This window comes from Callospermophilus lateralis, chromosome 5, assembly GCF_048772815.1.
Source record: "Callospermophilus lateralis isolate mCalLat2 chromosome 5, mCalLat2.hap1, whole genome shotgun sequence".
In the NCBI taxonomy this organism is placed as follows: Eukaryota; Metazoa; Chordata; class Mammalia; order Rodentia; family Sciuridae; genus Callospermophilus; species Callospermophilus lateralis.
The window spans coordinates 161,785,859-161,802,680 of NC_135309.1; positions in this window are offsets into that span (position 1 = coordinate 161,785,859).

Below are 16,822 nucleotides of genomic sequence, written 5' to 3' on the forward strand. Positions count from 1 at the left end.
TGTTTATTAGTGCACCACAGGTAACCTGCGACAGTGGGGTTCATCTTGGCATAAACATACACACCTGGAATGCAATTCGCTCCACTTGGGTTCCCAGTGCTTCCCCTTCCCCTTCCCTCCGCCCGCCCTGTTCCTCCTCCCCTGTGCTCCTGGTCTTCCTTCTGTGTATTGATTCTTCTCTTAATCGGTGCTCTGTAGACTACACAGAGGTGAAATCACTGTGGTCTATTCATGTATGTACATCGACTTTTCCACAGGATAGAATGTGAGAGTGCCCAAATCAAAGTGGTACAGATGACTGCAAGGTGGGAAGGTTGGTCTCCTGAGCAAAGGCCAGCTGAACTCTGGGGGCTGGGGTCAGAGGGGGAGCCAAAGGCTGTTTTGAGCAGTGGGTGCTGAGCCCTCACTGGGAGCAAAAAGCAAGTGAATGAAAGAGCACAATGACGAAGCGGCAAAGGCATTAGTGGATGGAGAGGAACTCGAAGCCACGTGGCAGCTAGAATCCCCGGGTGAGGCCAGGACCCCATTCCCCATGTCCCCTGCGAGTCCTCCAGTCTTGAGACGGAAGCTGGGACTTCAGAGAGTTGAGGCAGCTAAAAGGGAGGGGGCATTCGACTTCGTGCCTCTTTAGGAACCAAGCAGTTCTCTTATGTGGACTCTGCCGCGTTTCTAAATGCCCCGTGGTGCACAAAGAGGACCTGGGTGCCATTTAGCTATCTGTGCCTGACAGAGTCACGGCCTGGGCCCCTCAGGAAGGGAGCAGAGCCAGGCGCAAGTCTGATTGCATCGCAGAAGACCCTCCGGACTTGGTGTGTGCTTTCACTGTTCTCTGCAGCCGCCTCTCGACTGAGCAAGGAGAGCCTGCGTTCCACGTTACCCTTGTCAAGCAGAGCACTTCGAGGCACCTCCTGGGTCCAGGGCAGGGCCTGTATGGAGGTGCCTCTCGCAGTCTCTGGAGTGGTCGGCTTATTGCAGTAAGCAGGACTCTGTCGAGTTTGAAACTTCATTCTGAACAGTCGTAAAATCATCGTTCTTGTCCTACTGCACTGAAGACAATTGGTGTCAATTGCCAACGTTTTAAAGATGCTGTGCATTGGCCCCTGTGTGCTGGAAATGGTGGAAATCCATGAGAAACGCTTGGAGGTCATCCCATTTGCTCAATGACTGCAGGGGGAAGGGGTGTGGTTCACTCTCCTGGGAGCCCCAGAAATCACCATGGAAACAGAAGAAATGATCTACACTTCACAAGCTGATGGTGCTATTGGAGAGAAGCACAGCCAGGTCCTCACATTCATTAGAAAACCATTTGTACCTACTGGATGTTCAGCCATTAATTAACCCAGGCTTTGCTTAGACCTATCTCTGTATCTGCTGCAAGGTAGCTCAGGAATCAAGAGGAAGATACTTACGTCTCTGGCTCTTATTTTTCTCATGTTAAAATGAGAATATTAACACCTTAGAGAAGTTGTAGAACATAATGGGTCAAACTAGCTATCCTCAATAAAGGTTGGTGGGTTGTTTTTCAAAGCATGGGCATTTGAACTCACTAGAGGCACATAAGCAACACAGAGAGGTGACCAGCATTCCTTTACGTACTGTGGGAACTAATGCCTAACCTACTGAGCCAATTTTCTTTAAATGTTTACAAACAATGATGTAATATTGAGTCCGGAGCCCCAGCACATGCCGATGTTGGGATCCCTTCCCACCCTGACTACTTTCCCTCATGTGATCTTCAAATGCCGGAGAAGAGTCATCATGTAGTAGGAAGCATTGTGACAACAAGTTAGAAATCACTGCTTCTTTGGAAACTCCGGCTGGTTCCACCATGGCTGCCACCTGTTCCTCTTTTTATCTTTCTGCACTGAAGACAATGCTAGTTCACAAGGTCTCTGCATCATCCTCTGAAGGACCTAGAATCCCTAAGCAGCCTGCTCAAGCTTCCTGAGTCTTCAATGTGGGTGGATACTAACAAAAGTAATAGGGTCAAAGCAAAGGCCAACAAGCATTCAAACCAAAAACAAAACACGAGGACAGCAGGAGACTGCTCCTGACTTTGGCAAACTGAGCTGACAACTAAGGTGTCCTTTGGAAAATGAGTAGGGCAGGATGCACCTCACACTGTGCTCCTAGCAGACTGAAAATGAGCTCCCTTCACTGGCCACTCCTCCCTGCTCCGCTTCCTCCCGAGGAGCCCTGTCGATGCCCAGTACCTTCCTGGGAGTGCTTCTATCCTGCCCTCTTCCTCTGTGGCCAGTACTGACAGGACCCAGGAGAGTGGCTATCTATCCATGTATCTGGTAAATTTTAATCAAATATCCCTTTAGATGCCCACCTATAGAAGATATGTATAGTAGCCATAAAATGGTTTGTGATCAAGCGACACCATGTAGAACTGAATGTAAGATCATACTGATATGTAATTCTTAGTTGATTAAAAAAGGTCCTTGACTGAGAACTTGACTCGTGTCTCTATATTTTTCTCTGTGCTTGATAGTGAAGGTGCAGGTCATTTTTCATATATTTGTGAAGTTTGCAGCCATTATCTAGTTTTTTCTACAAGGGCACACATTAAGGACCTGCCCAAATCGATGTCGGATGGTCATCCTGTGAATGGCACACTAATGGCCACAGCACAGGAGCTGTGAGGTGGGTAACCGGGGCCACCCTCGTAGGCATGCCAGGTGGACTGAAGCAGAAGCCCCAGTGACCCTCCTGAGTGAAGCCAGCTTCATGTTGGATCCCTACAGGGAATGGCCCTGTTCCAGGTCATCTCCCTGGTATTTACTAGCATCAAATCTCAAGCAGGCTACTTGCAGACTCCAGGGACCCAGGTCTTGCTCCCTCTGGTTACCGTCACATGGTAGGTGGTGGCAGTCCTACCTGGCTCTCTCTGGATGCCGTGCATGCATGACCCCACGTTCCCTAACCTAAGTCATTTTCCTTACTCACGGTAATGGCTTGCTTTCAGGGTGCCTTATCACCGAACCTTGCTCTGTCCCCTGGCTCTCCTTGGACCCTGCAGTTGGTCTTGCCCTGTAAGGACCCCTCTCCTCCGAGGACTGTCTTTAGACAGTGGTGATGCCTGGGCTCCATCCTCAGGCACTGTGCCTCCTAAGTAAACTCTCTGCCTGGGGGGACTCATGCCCTCTAGAGATCTCCTTGTTTGCAGAGGCCAGCACACACAGGGACACTCACATGCACCTTCCTGCCCCTGGACATGTGAAGGGCCCGCTGGATGCTGCACTTTCCGGAGGCACAGCCCCATGGCAGCGGGTGCTCACCTCTCCCCTGCTTTCCAGGAGACTTCTAGGGCCTCCTCACAGCTCCACTCCTCGCTCCTGCCTCTTCTCGTGCTCCTGGTGGGTGAGTGTGGGTGACAGGGTGGGGTTCCAGCTTTTCCCGGTGCTCTCTGGGGCTCAGGGCCAAGTCTGTGTTCTCACCTGCTCTCTGCGCCATAGACATGGGGACTTGTTGAGAAGCCCATGTGACTGCAGAGTCCTTTGAAATAACAAATCTCATCCCTTCAAATTACTGGCTCCTCCGTTATTTCTCCGTTGTGTCCAAGTTCAAGCAGAGAAGGCAGATTTCGTGAATTAGGACCCCCAAATCCCCAAGAATAGTTTAGACTCCAAATGACAAATACTACACGCATCCCCCTCCCAGATCTGTCCTCTCCATTCATGTGCGTAACCCAGGCCACTTCATGCCCCTGGCCTTCTAATCTCTACTCTCTGACTCTCTGGTCTCTGTTCGTCTCCTAAGAAGTTCTCAATCTTTTCTCTTCCATCTTTGACCACAAGCCCCTCATGTGGAGCCCATCCCCTGGCCCCTGGCATGATCTCCATGCCCCATCCTGAGCCTCACTGCACCCTGCTCCCCAGTGCACCCTCATGGCACCCTAGGGCCCCTCCTGAGCCTCACTGCACCCTGCTCTGCTAGTGCACCCTCATGGCACCCAAGGGCGCTTCCTGAGCCTCACTGCACCCTGCTTCCCCCCTGCACCCTCATGGCACCCAAGGGCACCTCCCAAGACACAGGTGCCATCCCCTTCAATGTGCCAGGACTTCCTGTCTTGCCAGTCGGGCTGCTGTGATTGTTGAGCACAGAGGAAACTCACACTGGCACTGGCTGACAAGGGAACCCGCCAGGTCCCTGGAGAGCGATGTCTGGGGCCGAGCTCCCTTTCAGCTGGCTGGTGGTGCGCCATCCTATGTCGGCCTCCCTTGGCCTCTCCCCATGGTGACAGAAGCTGTCCCCCTTGGTGTCTGGAGAAGGCCTCTCGCAGCCCATCAGCCCTGTCCCCCTCGGCCCCCCGGGTCTCTCCACGCAGTGGCTACATGGCAGAGTGTCCTGCTGCTCCCTGTTGTTTTTCTCAGGTAGCAGCAGCTTTGCCTAAAGCATGGCTCATGTTCTTCCTCTGGCCAAGATTACTTTTCCTCAAAAGCTCACCCATCCCTGCTGGGAAAGGGGACCCCCTCACTGTCCTCCCCCACCGCCATGACCCAGCTGCTTGGATTCTGTGGCCATGAGTGGAGGGGTCCTGAGGTCCCCTGTGCCCGGGGGTGCATCTTGGGTACCCTGGAGAAGGTACGATGTCTTCCGTGAGCGCCGTGGTGTTAGTGGTCCTGAACTAGCCTGGACGTGGGTGGATTAATCTGCTCAATGAGAGGAGTGAGACCAACACCTCACCACAGGCACTGCCCGTGAAATCAGACCATGGCATCTGCAAAGTGTTGATTAGAGGAAAAATCAAAATTGCTCTGTCAATCAGTACTTGTTTTTTTTTTTTTTTTTGTACCAGGGATTGAACTCGGGGGCACTCCATCACTGAGCCACATCCTCAGCCCTTTTTTGTATTTTATTTAGAGACAGGGTCTCACTAAGTTGCTCAGGGCCTTGCTTTTGCTAAGGTTGGCTTTGAACTTGTGATTCTCCTGCCTCAGCCTCCTGAGATGCTGGGATTGCAGGTGTGCACCACCGTGCCCAGCTTCCTGATCAATACATTTTAAAGTCTACCATGAGTGGGCTGAGGGATTGAGCATGCAGAGGTGAAAAAACTCTCAGAAGAAAAACAAAGATGCAGCCTGTCATCATGGAGAAACATCCGGGGCACAGGACACCTGGGAGTGCATCCCACCCTACAGCAGGCAGACCTCAGAACTCAGCAGTGCCTGGCAATCACTGTGTACCCAAGGCATGTTCACATGTGAGGAACCACAGGTCTTTCCCCTTGCAGAGTGTGAGAGCTTTGCTTTTCCATATATTCCAGGCAAAAACACCCAAAACCAAACCAACAGCTCAGTCATGGTGACATGGTGAGCTCAGATCCTGAAGGATGCTGCCAGGGAGTCCCATGGCTGGTGTTCAGGAAGCCAGCCTGCTGCGGGGCCTCTGACTCCCCACATGTGTCCTCTCGGGGCTCCCCTCTGGCTGTCACTCAGACCCTTCACCCAATTCCTTAAAGACAAATCTGTTGTGATATTTTAGAAAATATTGTTCCTTGTCCTGACCAAGTGTCAGGATCTGATGATGCATTCTTTCCAACGGTGACCCTTCCTCTTGCTGGCAGGAGTCAGTAGAGCAGACCTGGTATCCTGTGGGCAGGTCACTCCAGACCCCTGACCTTCCAGACGTTAGGGCAGTATGTAACATGGCTGTGATTAGAGGCCTGACCTGCAGTCCCAGCCCCGTAAGGGAGGTGGGCCTAAGGGAGGTTCCATCTGTCATGAGTGGGCACCCAAGCCTCAGACCCCGTGTTTTACCCCACTGTCACGTTATCCCACAGGAGACCAGATGCTTAGGAAGAGCCCACCCGCCTGTGGAGTGGTCAGGAAGCTGACCATGCCCTCGGGCTTCTGTGGCCAGGCACTTCACTGCGGGTGACATCTGGATGTCAATAGCTGGTTATGTTCTTCCATTTACATTTTAAGGATAATTAAACTTGCTTTGAGGTACTCAAGAGACTTTCCAACTGGTCCTACCTTGTCAAAGGTGTCCAGGGTGCCTGTGCCTTCCCTGGCAGAGCTGATGGGGACTCCATGCCTCAGTGGGCATGACTGACCAGGCCAGGCTGCCTGGCACCGACAGCACCCACTGGCTCAGGCCCTCTGAAGGCTACCCCTCTCTGTCACCTTTTAGCTTTGAGATCTTGGACAAGTGACCTATCTTGCCTCATGTTCCTATCTGCAAATGGGACTGTTAGCACTTCTACCTTCTTCCTAGGGTGGCACAGTGGACTGTGAGAGCATCAACAGCACACTCACCAGGGCCAATCTTGGGGCAGCAGCCACAGAGACTGCCACAGGGACACCTTGGTGCCAGTGGTGGGTCAAATAGCATCCACCGAGAGTCAAAGGACACCTGGAGCTTTGGGACATCGCTTGATTGGGAAACAAGGTCTCAGCAGATGTAATTTAGGAGGGGACTGAGATAAGACCCCACTGCCTTGGAAGGGCCTTAAATCTATCAAGTATCCAAATAAGAGACCAACTCCAGAATGAGAGGAAGGAGGACCGGGCCCCACGTGGGCAGAGGCAGAGGACGGTGGCTGCGGCCCGGAGCCCAGGGATGCAGGACAGCCGCACAGCAGCAGAAGAGTGAGGCCGGACTCCCCTGGACCTCCGTGGAGCGAGGCCCTGCCCATGTTTGATTTCAGACTTCTGCCTCCAAAACTGAGGAAATCCACGCATTCTCTTGTGATTTGTTATGGCAGCCCTAGGAGAATACAAAGTGGGATTCAACAGAGAGCATCAGGGAATGACGCAAGTTAAAGGCCAAAGGAGCTTGTTCTGAGACACAGTCCCTGGGAGCCATCACTCATGGAGAAGGATTGATAAGGCCATGTGCTGGGCTTGACTGCTGCACACAGAGTGAACCCAGCCACCCCGGCCCAGGAGCTCCGGGAGGTGCACCCCCTCCCCAGCCAGCCAGTCCCCCCTGCCCCATGATGCTGGGACACACTCACCTGCAGAGCAGGCTGATCCCGAGGTCGCTGGCTGATCCCGAGGTCGCTGGAGCTGGCCTGGCAGGTTATGCTGTGTGAGGGATGTCCCCCATGTCCTGGTAAAGCTGGAAGCTCCTTGAGCTCAGTGGATTCCAAAAGGGCAGGTTCCTCCCTTCCTCTCCCACCTCCTTGAAGTCTGCAGGAGAAGACAGGTGCAGATAAGAGCAGGAGAGTCCTGGGTCCATCCTGGACTACAGGGGTCCCTGTCCTGCCTGTTGTCTCCCACTGAGGAGAAGGCTCCACCCCCAGAGGGTGGGGAGGATTAAGGAATTAGCTTCCAACCTCTCCCAAGACGGCACCTTCCTGAGCTGTGTAAAGGCCTGTGTTATTCCACAAATACCTGATAAAAGGAGGGTAATGTTTTTTAAAAAAAATTTCCCCTCAATTATGGTTGTCCTTCCTTCAACTACAATAGAAACAAAGTCTTCACTTTGAAGGTATCTGAAGAGAAAGCAGCCCTGGCAGACATTTCACAATGGCAGACGTGTGTTTCTGGGACAGGTGGCCACCCTCAAGGTGCTGGCCATGGAGCCAGCCTGGGTGTGGGAGGAGGGACCGGCCTGTATTTTGGAGGTCTCCTGGCAGTTCCTGGCCAGTTTTCTGGCGGTGATCCTCTCCTGCCATCTGGTGGCCAAGTCTGAATCATCATGGATGAAACTCCTGCTCCTTGATCAGGGGCTCTTGAAGTGTTATCTTCAAACCCTGCCCCATGGGCTCCCTGTGGGTGGAGCATTGTCTCTGTCTTCAAGTTAGGACCTACACCCTGACTGCCCAGGACTTTGGGGTGGGAAATGCAGGGCCTTAAGTCCTACAGCCCGGCCAGTTCTGGGAAAACTCGGAAAATTCAGTCCTTGCCAGGACCAGGTAGACTCACTCGGACAGAGGGCAGGGCTTCCACTGTATAGCCACTCTGCCCAGGTAGCTTCACAGGCAGTTCAATGTCGGTGACTAATGAAAACCCAGGAGCCTGATAGTAAAAGGGGTATGTGAAATAGTTTCCAGGTGGCATGTAGCAACCTGGGAGCACCCTCAATTTCCCTCACGTGTACTGTCAATAGAAAGTGTGAACAGCTGTACCATCTGCTTTGAGCACGGGATTTATGCTGGGTCTTCCAGTTAATTCAAGGCACCTGGGCTGGGCAAGGTGCTGCTAAGCCTGGGCCCCGACTCCTGCCCCCACTTGGCCCTGAGCTTTGTGTTCCAGGAGACCTGAGAATGGGGCTCAGGACATGTGCTTCTCCCACTCGGGGTGCCTGTGGGCTCACTTCAACTCCCCTGCAAGCCTGGCCCTGAAACCTCCCGGGAGGGCTCCCAACAGAGTCCTCCTCATGAGCATTCCTGCCTCATGAGCAGCAGTGTGTCTTCTCCATCAAGGTCACATGTGCACGGAGGGCAGGGCCATGTCATGTCTGTGTCACCTGACACAGTGACCTCTCAGGGCATGTCCAGACTTGGCCTCATCACCACCCTCATGAGAGCAGGCCTCTCAGTGGTCCCCTCTCTGGCACAGACCCTTCCTTGCAGAGTAGCAGTGGATCCCACCCTCTGCCAAACCATTGAGGCCCTGAAGTGTGACCTGGAGAGAGGCTGGCCCTTGCCTGGCCAGAGTCTCCTCGGCAAGCTCTGGAAAGAGCGTAGCAAAGGCCCCTCCCCTCAGCATGGATCCTGAAAGCGGGGGCTGTTGCAGGGGTGATTGGGAGAGTAAAGCCTGAGGTCTGATGGGCAGTGTCCCCCGGGCAGGGTCAATGGCAGCCCATCCCAACCAGGCCACTGACCTGCAGAGCACCGGACCCCACACCTGTCCTTGCCATCTGGATTAAATCTCCATCCCTCACACATGTCCCCACTGTCTGGATCAATCTCGTCCCTTACACGTGTCCTCCCTACCTAGACTGGACCTCAACCCCTCTCACCCATTCCCGCTACTCGGCTTGAGTTTCCACCTCTGCGGTCACTTAGCCCATCATGAAATATGCCACTGTGGAAAGAAATAGGGCTGATCACAATTGCAAAAAAAAATAATAATAATAAGCTTAATGAGAAAAATTGAATAATAAGAGAGGATGAGCTACTTTTAGAGCACTTCAGCCAGAATGTCAAGGTCACCCCTCATTGATGTCACTTGAGACCTGTTGCCTTCTCTTTGGAGTCCATTGAGGGACTGAAGGTGGCGCTCCTTCCTGTCAGGTGTGTTCTGGGAGAAGGGAGTCTGAAGTGGAGGCAAAAGGAGAGTCACAGGAAGCGTTTCCTGTTGGACATGGAGTGGACACAGTTCCTTGTCCATGAGCGAGAGGAACCTCCTCATGGCCACCAAGACTCCGCTGTGCCCGTTTCTAAGGGTGAAAGACAATGGAGTCTCTGGGTTTCCTCTGCTGGACATTTGTGAGAAAGAGCTGGGGAGCGCCCCAGGCCAGGGAGGGGTGTGGGGCGGACTTTTCTGCGTTCTGAGCACAGTGCTCTGCTGGTTGCTGGAGCTGGTCCCCCTTCTGCTCAGAGGACAGATTCTTTATCCCAATGCTATGACAACCCCACGCAGAGGCTTTCTGGGAAGATTGATAGCCTCAGTCTTTGCAGCAGGCAGTGGGGGCGTGGGGTGTTCTGGCCCTTTCTCCTAAAGTAGAACAGGAATTTCAAAGCTTCTTTTCCAAATAGAAACATTTTAATAAAAAGAGGGGAAAAAAGAGCAAGCAAATATTTACAAATGTGAAGTCAAAGAATAAAACAGAGAATCACCCCTGCCCAATGTGAGCTTTTGACCTTAGGTAAACTGGTCAAGGCTGAGGGCAGTTGCCGGGGAGCCTGGCCAGGAATGAAGGGCGGGCTCTATGAGCAGGGCACCCCCTCCTCCACACTGCTTTATAAAACAAGGCAAGAAGGAAAGACACAGCAACACTACCAAGTCAGTCAATGCAAACAGCAGGCAAAGCCAACGAGGACAGGGGACACCAAAAGCTTTAACAATATTACTGACGCCCAGACAATAGCCACTTTTAAAGCCTCCGTCTCCCCATCCAGTTCCTAGACAAAATTACCAAATTTCTCTTTGTAGCAAAAACAAATAAATAAAATTTAAAAAGTGCCGGTGGCAAATGGACATGCTGTGCGACTGTGCCTACATTGACGGTGTGTTTATCTGTGCAGATGTGAGACCCCTGAGTGAGCAAATGTGACAAACTTCATAGGAGTCCGCGATGTTCCTTGTAAACTACTTTGGCAGATCGACAACATGCATCTTGCTTCATCTTGGTGAAGTTTCAAGAGCTTCGAGCATTTTTATGATGGAAGGAGGAGCCAAGTTTGTAGATGACTGCCCTGCCCACCTGTTCCCTCTCCACTGCGCGCCAAGGTGAATGGAGTCCCATCTGAAGATTCAGAGTGGTGCTTGTGGCAGTGGGCACTTCCTGTGCTGGACTCACCTGTTAGCCATCTGACCTGGCCCTGGCCATTGCTCCCTGTCAATCCTTGGCTGTCAGGGCTGTGATGAGGGCTGCGGCGTGCACAGGGTGGTGCCTTCCTGAGCATCCTGTCCTTGCCTCTGGAAGGCAGGCAACAGGTTTTCTGCCCAGAGGCAGGTCTGGTCTGAACTGAGACAGCTGCTGGCGATGGCAACACGTCTCCCTGTCGCTGAGGGGTGGTCTTCCCAAGAGGCTTTGATAGCTCGGTTTCCTCTGCATTAAGCCTATAGCAGCTCAGAACCCTGTGTCCTGGCATCTTGAGGATCTGGACCTTTCTTTATTTGATGCCCCTTTCTCTGGCTAAAGTCCAGGCACTGCATCAACTGGAGAAAGATTTGGAGAGGGTCCTGCTGGATGACTGTCCCAGAGCCAGGATGGTATGGAGAAGGGATGTCCTAGGACTGAGAGCCCAAGCAACCTGAGGGGAACTCACAGGAAGTCCCCCCGGGGGGGGGGCAGCCTTCCTAAAACTGAAGCTGGGAGATCAAAGGATACCAATGTACAAATTGATAAATAACTGGGTCTGATTCTGATCAGAAGGCAGGGGCTGGTTGGAAAGAAAATCCAATGCTGCCCTTTCTGGCTCCTCCTTCCCAGGCCCTCCCACCATGCCTGCTCTTTTCAACCTGTTGCTAAGGTAACCTGTCCCAGGCATTGTTCCTCCCCCAGGGAGCTGTAGGAGTTGTTAATGGAGGCCTTCTGGGCGGCTGCTCCCTTCCTGCCTGCGGTCACTCCACCTTGGCCTTCCACCAGGGCTCCTTCTCACCTTTGCCATCCCACTGCATCTCCTGTGCCTAGTCACAGACGCAGGACGGGGAGAGTCAGGGTGGAAGAGGGCGGGAGAACAAAGAAAATCTAAAATCTATAAACAGGGCAGGACACTCCCAATTTTTGAGATACCTGCTATGGCCCCTTCTCTTGAAAGAAGTCTGTGTTACTAATTTTTTTTTTTTTTTAATAAAACCTGCTTTCTAGCTTGCCTTGCACTTCTCTGGTGTTTAATCTTCACAAGCAGAACTTGTGTGACTGTTGGTTCATCGGTATCAAAACCCTGGCCCCTTGCTCATGGAGCCCTGAATTCTTCCTGGGCTAAGCTCTTCTGGCCCTGACTGAGTGGATGTGATTCACGTGGACAGGCCCTTACTGACCACCTAGTCCCTGGCAGGTCTTTGTGAGGCTGAGGTGCAGAGCCAAGAAGAGGTGGTCGTCTCCATTGGGGGTCAGGGTTTCCTGGGAGACAGCAGTAGCAGGTCACCGTGGCATACTGAAGCATGCAAGAGATTGGCTCAGTCAGAGGATCAGGCCCGAGCTCTGAGCTAATAACCATCCATCACGGGCTTGGCACTGTCATCGGGTTCATCTGTCTTCCCCAGAATTTGAAGATATAAGAATTGTGGACTCTGCAGTTTTGACTAATTATCTCTCTGTTTCAATATGACAAGACAGTAGAAGTCGGAGGAACAAATGAAGAATTGGTGTAATTAGGTTAAAGTGCCTTTCACCTCCTTGCTCAGACCTGGAGAGTGCTTCTGGTAGAGGGCTGGAGAAGTCCTTTGTTCTATCATGAGATGGTGTTAATTGGTGGGGAAACCCCCGAGCCTGCCCTGTAGCCCCACCTGTGCTGGGTGGGGTGGGGCGAACAGGGAGACCAGATACCCTCATCCTACAGGTGAAGCTAGTGAATGCACGGCCTCAACACCACAGTGAGGTTTGGATCATGCTGCTGGCCTCCAGTTCTGCATGGAGAGGTCTGGTGGATGTCCTCATCTTGAACACTAGGTGAGGGTGAGCTTCTGTCCCTCCCACCAAGAAAGTGTGGCAGAAGTGAAGCCACATGACTTCTGAGATGAGAGCGTTAGAAAATTCCAGCTCCTGCCTGGCTTGCGGCACATTCACTGTACCCTACATCCCGAGGACGACCTGTGGAGGTGGAAAGCCCTTCCGAGCCCAGCACCCGACTCCTACAGCCCAGTTACCAGACGGCAGCAGCTGGGCCGGCAGAGGACGTCAGCACTCACGTCTTCCTAGGCAGGGGCTTGAGGGACAAGCCAGCCATGATGCTGTCTCCACACTCCTGGCTTGCAGAACTTATGAGCAGAACATCGTGGCTGTCAATGCCGCGAAGCATGGGGCAGTCGCCATGCAGTGGGAGATAAAAGACCTTGGGGACACGGCAGCTCAGGCAGCGCCCAGGTGTGCCAGTGTTTGGCTCGTAGACGTGGGAAGAATAACTGGGTGACGTGGAGGGGGTGGTTTTAATAACCTCAGTGGTAACATGCTCATACAGTGCTCTCTCACAGAGCAGGAGGAAGGGCCCGTGAAGCTCCTTCAGGATGCACAGGCCAGGAAGGAGTGCTAAACCCGGCCACCTGGATAGGTCTCCCAGGACACCATGAGACGAGCAGTGGGGACTGTAGGTGGGTGGCCTGGCACATGGAAGACCCCAGGGTTTGAAGTCTCCATGCTTCATCCTGTCCTCAAGGTGAGCAGAGACGGGAAGCCCGCTTGCACACTTACGTATTCTGACCTGCAGGCACTACAGAGTGCTTAGCTAGCCCCTGCGGGCAAGGATTCAAGCTTGTCTCCTCTACATCAGGGACTCAGGCTTAGTTAGCACTTTGCCATCTCTCATCTGGAAGGAGTGAGCAAAACCAGGACTTGGCTTGTTAGTGGACGCTGCCTGCAGTGCTGGCCGGCGTGTGCTGGTTCTTCTTCTCCGTGTGGCAGGTGTTGGTCATTTTCAGCTCTTTAACCCAGGGCGCTGTGGACTGGATGCGGAGTCCCTCCAGGAGGGTTCTGGTTTAGAGGAGACCCTGCTGTGTGGGTTAGACTGCTGGAGGTGAGTAGAGACCCAGTTTTACTGCTGTAGACTATTTATATAATGACCCCAAGGTGGCGATGGACTTCCTTCAGCCTCATGCACAAGATGTGGGGCCAGTCCTGCTCGCTGGTGGCATTCTGAGGGCTCGACTGTCCTTCCTCCACACTGAACTTCCACGAGGACAGAACTGGAGAGCCCTGATTCCACACTCACCTGAGCAGGGAATAAAGCCATAGCAGCCCTGTGCTCTCACATCCCAGGTTGTGAGCTGGGGAGTGGCTGTTGTTCGGGGAGGAAGGGGGGTGCCAGCCACAACAGGCACTGTGCCTGCTGCTCTGTTCCCACACACAGGGCACGGCAGCGCTGGTCCCTATGGCCGGGGAACACCGGGGGACACAAGTTCTAAGTGGCTCTCATATATGGAAATGACAGTCAAGTCCTGCTGGTTGTCATTTCCAGGTCTCTAAGGAACACATTAGGTCAATCAATGGGCTTCTAAGCACCGGTGACAGTTCTTTTCTCACCAGAGGAAGCTGAGCTCTGGCCATAAGGAGATGCTCACTCTTGGCTGACCTGCAGGCATCAAACACCGGTCAGACTGAGCTGCTGTCCTTCTGAGTGTAAAGCATGGGCTTTGAAATGGGGTGGTAGCTGGCCTCACGGGGGCATGGAGGGCCATTTGGTCTCTATGTGACTTCTCTTCCTGTCTTCCTCCAGCTCTGTGCCCTGCACCTCCTCTAAGGTGTCCATCTGCTTCTTTATAACCAACTCCCCACCTGTTTCCCTTCCTTCCTGCATGTGCTCGGCTGCTTTCTTCCTGACCAGCATCAAACGCCAGTGACGGTCACGGAAACGCGGCTGGTACTCTGCATCTTCCTTCCACCGCGGGGAACTCCTGCAATGTCACCAGGTTGCTACCCTCTCCAGTCTTGAATAACCGGGGGACAGGATGAGGTTGCTCGTCTCTGAGGACAGAAGCCTGGAGATCAGGGGGCCCTCCTCAGGTGGGCTTGCCAAATCCACTTGCGTCTAAGAGGGCTGCCACAGTCCCCCAGGCCACCTCTGATTTCTTTGTAGCCCCATCCGCTTGCCAAGTGACACACACTGCAATGCAGTTGACAGAAATCGTGGCAATGACCTGAAATTAGCACCGAGGGAGGAAAAAGAGATTGCACCTGAATTCCTAGAAAATCTCTGCCTATTCCCAGAAAAGGCGTAAATATTCCTCCATCAGCCCCCCCCATTTCCTTACCCTGCGCCTGTGACCTCCAGACCCCGGGGGTGAGAAGGCAACTTGCCAGTCTGCCCCCCACCGTCTCCTGCTCCTGGCTGACAGCCAAGCCTCCCCCAAGGGTCACATGATGCCCAGTTTCGTTACTGTTTCCCCAGTTCTGAGAGGGAAAAGGGACACATTCTGGGGTCAAAAATAGGTAAGAAGCTCATGAGTTAGTTTAGATTTAATAGGAAACTAAAACTTTATAAAAGATCAGAAATTTGGCTGGGAATGGTGCCACACGCCTGTAATCCCAGTGGCTCTGGAGGCCAAGGAAGGAGGATCTGGAGTTCAAAGCCAGCCTCAGCAAAAGTGTGGCCCTAAGCAGATCAGAGAGACCCTGTCTCTACATAAAATACAAAATAGAGCTGGGGATGAGGCTCAGTAGTTAGGTGCTCCTGAGTTCAATCCCTGGTACTCTCCCCCCAGAAAAAACAGAAATTTATTTCTTACATCCCATTTATACATTATAATGTCTAAACTTTTTCTCTTCATTTCACTTGCATGCTTTGTTTGTTGTTTGTTTTTGATATTTCTTTCCTACTATTTCATTTCATTTCCCTTCCCCAACCATTTATCCCATGTCAAGGCACATTACTTGGAACCCTAAATCTATTTTACTGTGCTGAAGGATTAAAACGTGGCCCACATGATTTTTTTCAAAATTTGGCCACATTGATCTTCTCCATCTCCCGCTCCTCCTGGATCGCGTGGCTGTGTTTGCATACAGTTGTTCTCTGAGCTGTAGAGCTAGCCTCGAGTCCACTGAAGGCTTCAGCCTGAGTCTCATGAGAATGCAGGTGTTTTCTTAAACTACCCACGTGCTCTCATTAGTCCCAGGAAGTTGGACCTACAGCCACCCCAGCCCGGGGTCCCACACAAGTGATCCACACGCATGTTCTTCCAATGCACGGATTTCTCCTGCTGGAAGTTCCTTTGGCACATTTCGTTAGTTGTTGTTCTTTGTAGTCTCTGTCATCTGGAATATCTTCCAGTCACTTTTTTCATGATGCTGGGGTTTTGAAGAGCGTGGGCTTGGCAGATACCTTCAGTTTGGGTTATCTTTACCACAGGATTGGGTCAAACTCTGGTCAAGTATTGCATGTAGAGTTAAAGGTGTGGGAGAGATTTTCATGGCATTTGCAGCTCCTGTCCGTTGGAACCAACAAGGACACTGAGTTTAAGCATGGTCTGTGCTCAGCTTGGCTTCCGCTTCATCTTCTCTGAGCAAGACATGGAGCAATGGCCACAGAAAGCCAGGAGGGATTCTGAGCACGCGGGGCTGGGACAAGTCACATGCCCGCTCCATCTGAGTGAAGGAGAGATGTGCACAGTGGTTGTCAGGGCAAGACGCAGCCTGTGAGAGGAGCCACCAGAGATCGCGGGTCCACCACGGCTGGTGGAGCTGGTGGGAGCACAGCTTTATCGCAGGACGGGGAAGCCCTCGGGAGTTGGAGCAGCTGTGCTGTGGCACCACAGGACGGCCGCTGCCCAGCACAGCTCCTTTCTCCAGACAAGCACCTGGCGATGGCCCTGAGTTCCCACTGGCCCTGGAGCCTCAAGTTCCTCCGCTCATGCAGCTCACCAAGGCCACAGGAGCACTGGGTGTCTTTGCACACAGCTGGAACCTGACCTTGGCTAGGCCCAAACTACTCCTGCCACACCCTCACCAAGAAGGAGGGTGGTGGCTGCCCTCTGGGTGTTCGGTGTTTTCAATATTTCCTACATGGAAATCCTAATCCTCAAGGCAACAGAATCAGGAGGTGGGTCTTTTGGGTGATTGGATTTAAGATTGGGCTCTCGTGAAAGGATTAGTGCCCTAACGAAAGAGGAGCCAGGGAGCTATCTCGTCCCTTCCTGTGAACCAGAAATGAGCCTGGACCTGTCTCAGAATCTGTGAGCTCCTTGGTCTTGGACTATCTGGCGACTGAACAGTGAAGAATAAATAAAGTACTGCTGTTCATGAGCTCAGTCTACGGTTCATTCCAGCCCAATGGACTATGGCAGTGGTCTCTCCTCTACCTCTGTTTGGATAACTGAAGGCAATTAAGCAGAGCATGCTACACACAGAAGTCTGCATTTATGACGTATCTGCCTGGTGTCTACTGGGAAAAGCTGACATTTATGCAGAAGCCAGCTGACCCCATGAACTGACGGTGTGGAGGTGAGAAGCTCCTTAATCACATAATCATGATAGTGCACGTGTAGTCCCAAGAGAAGATCCTAGTCCTCTGAGGACTGTGGGGTTCCTCACAGAAGACGCTGAC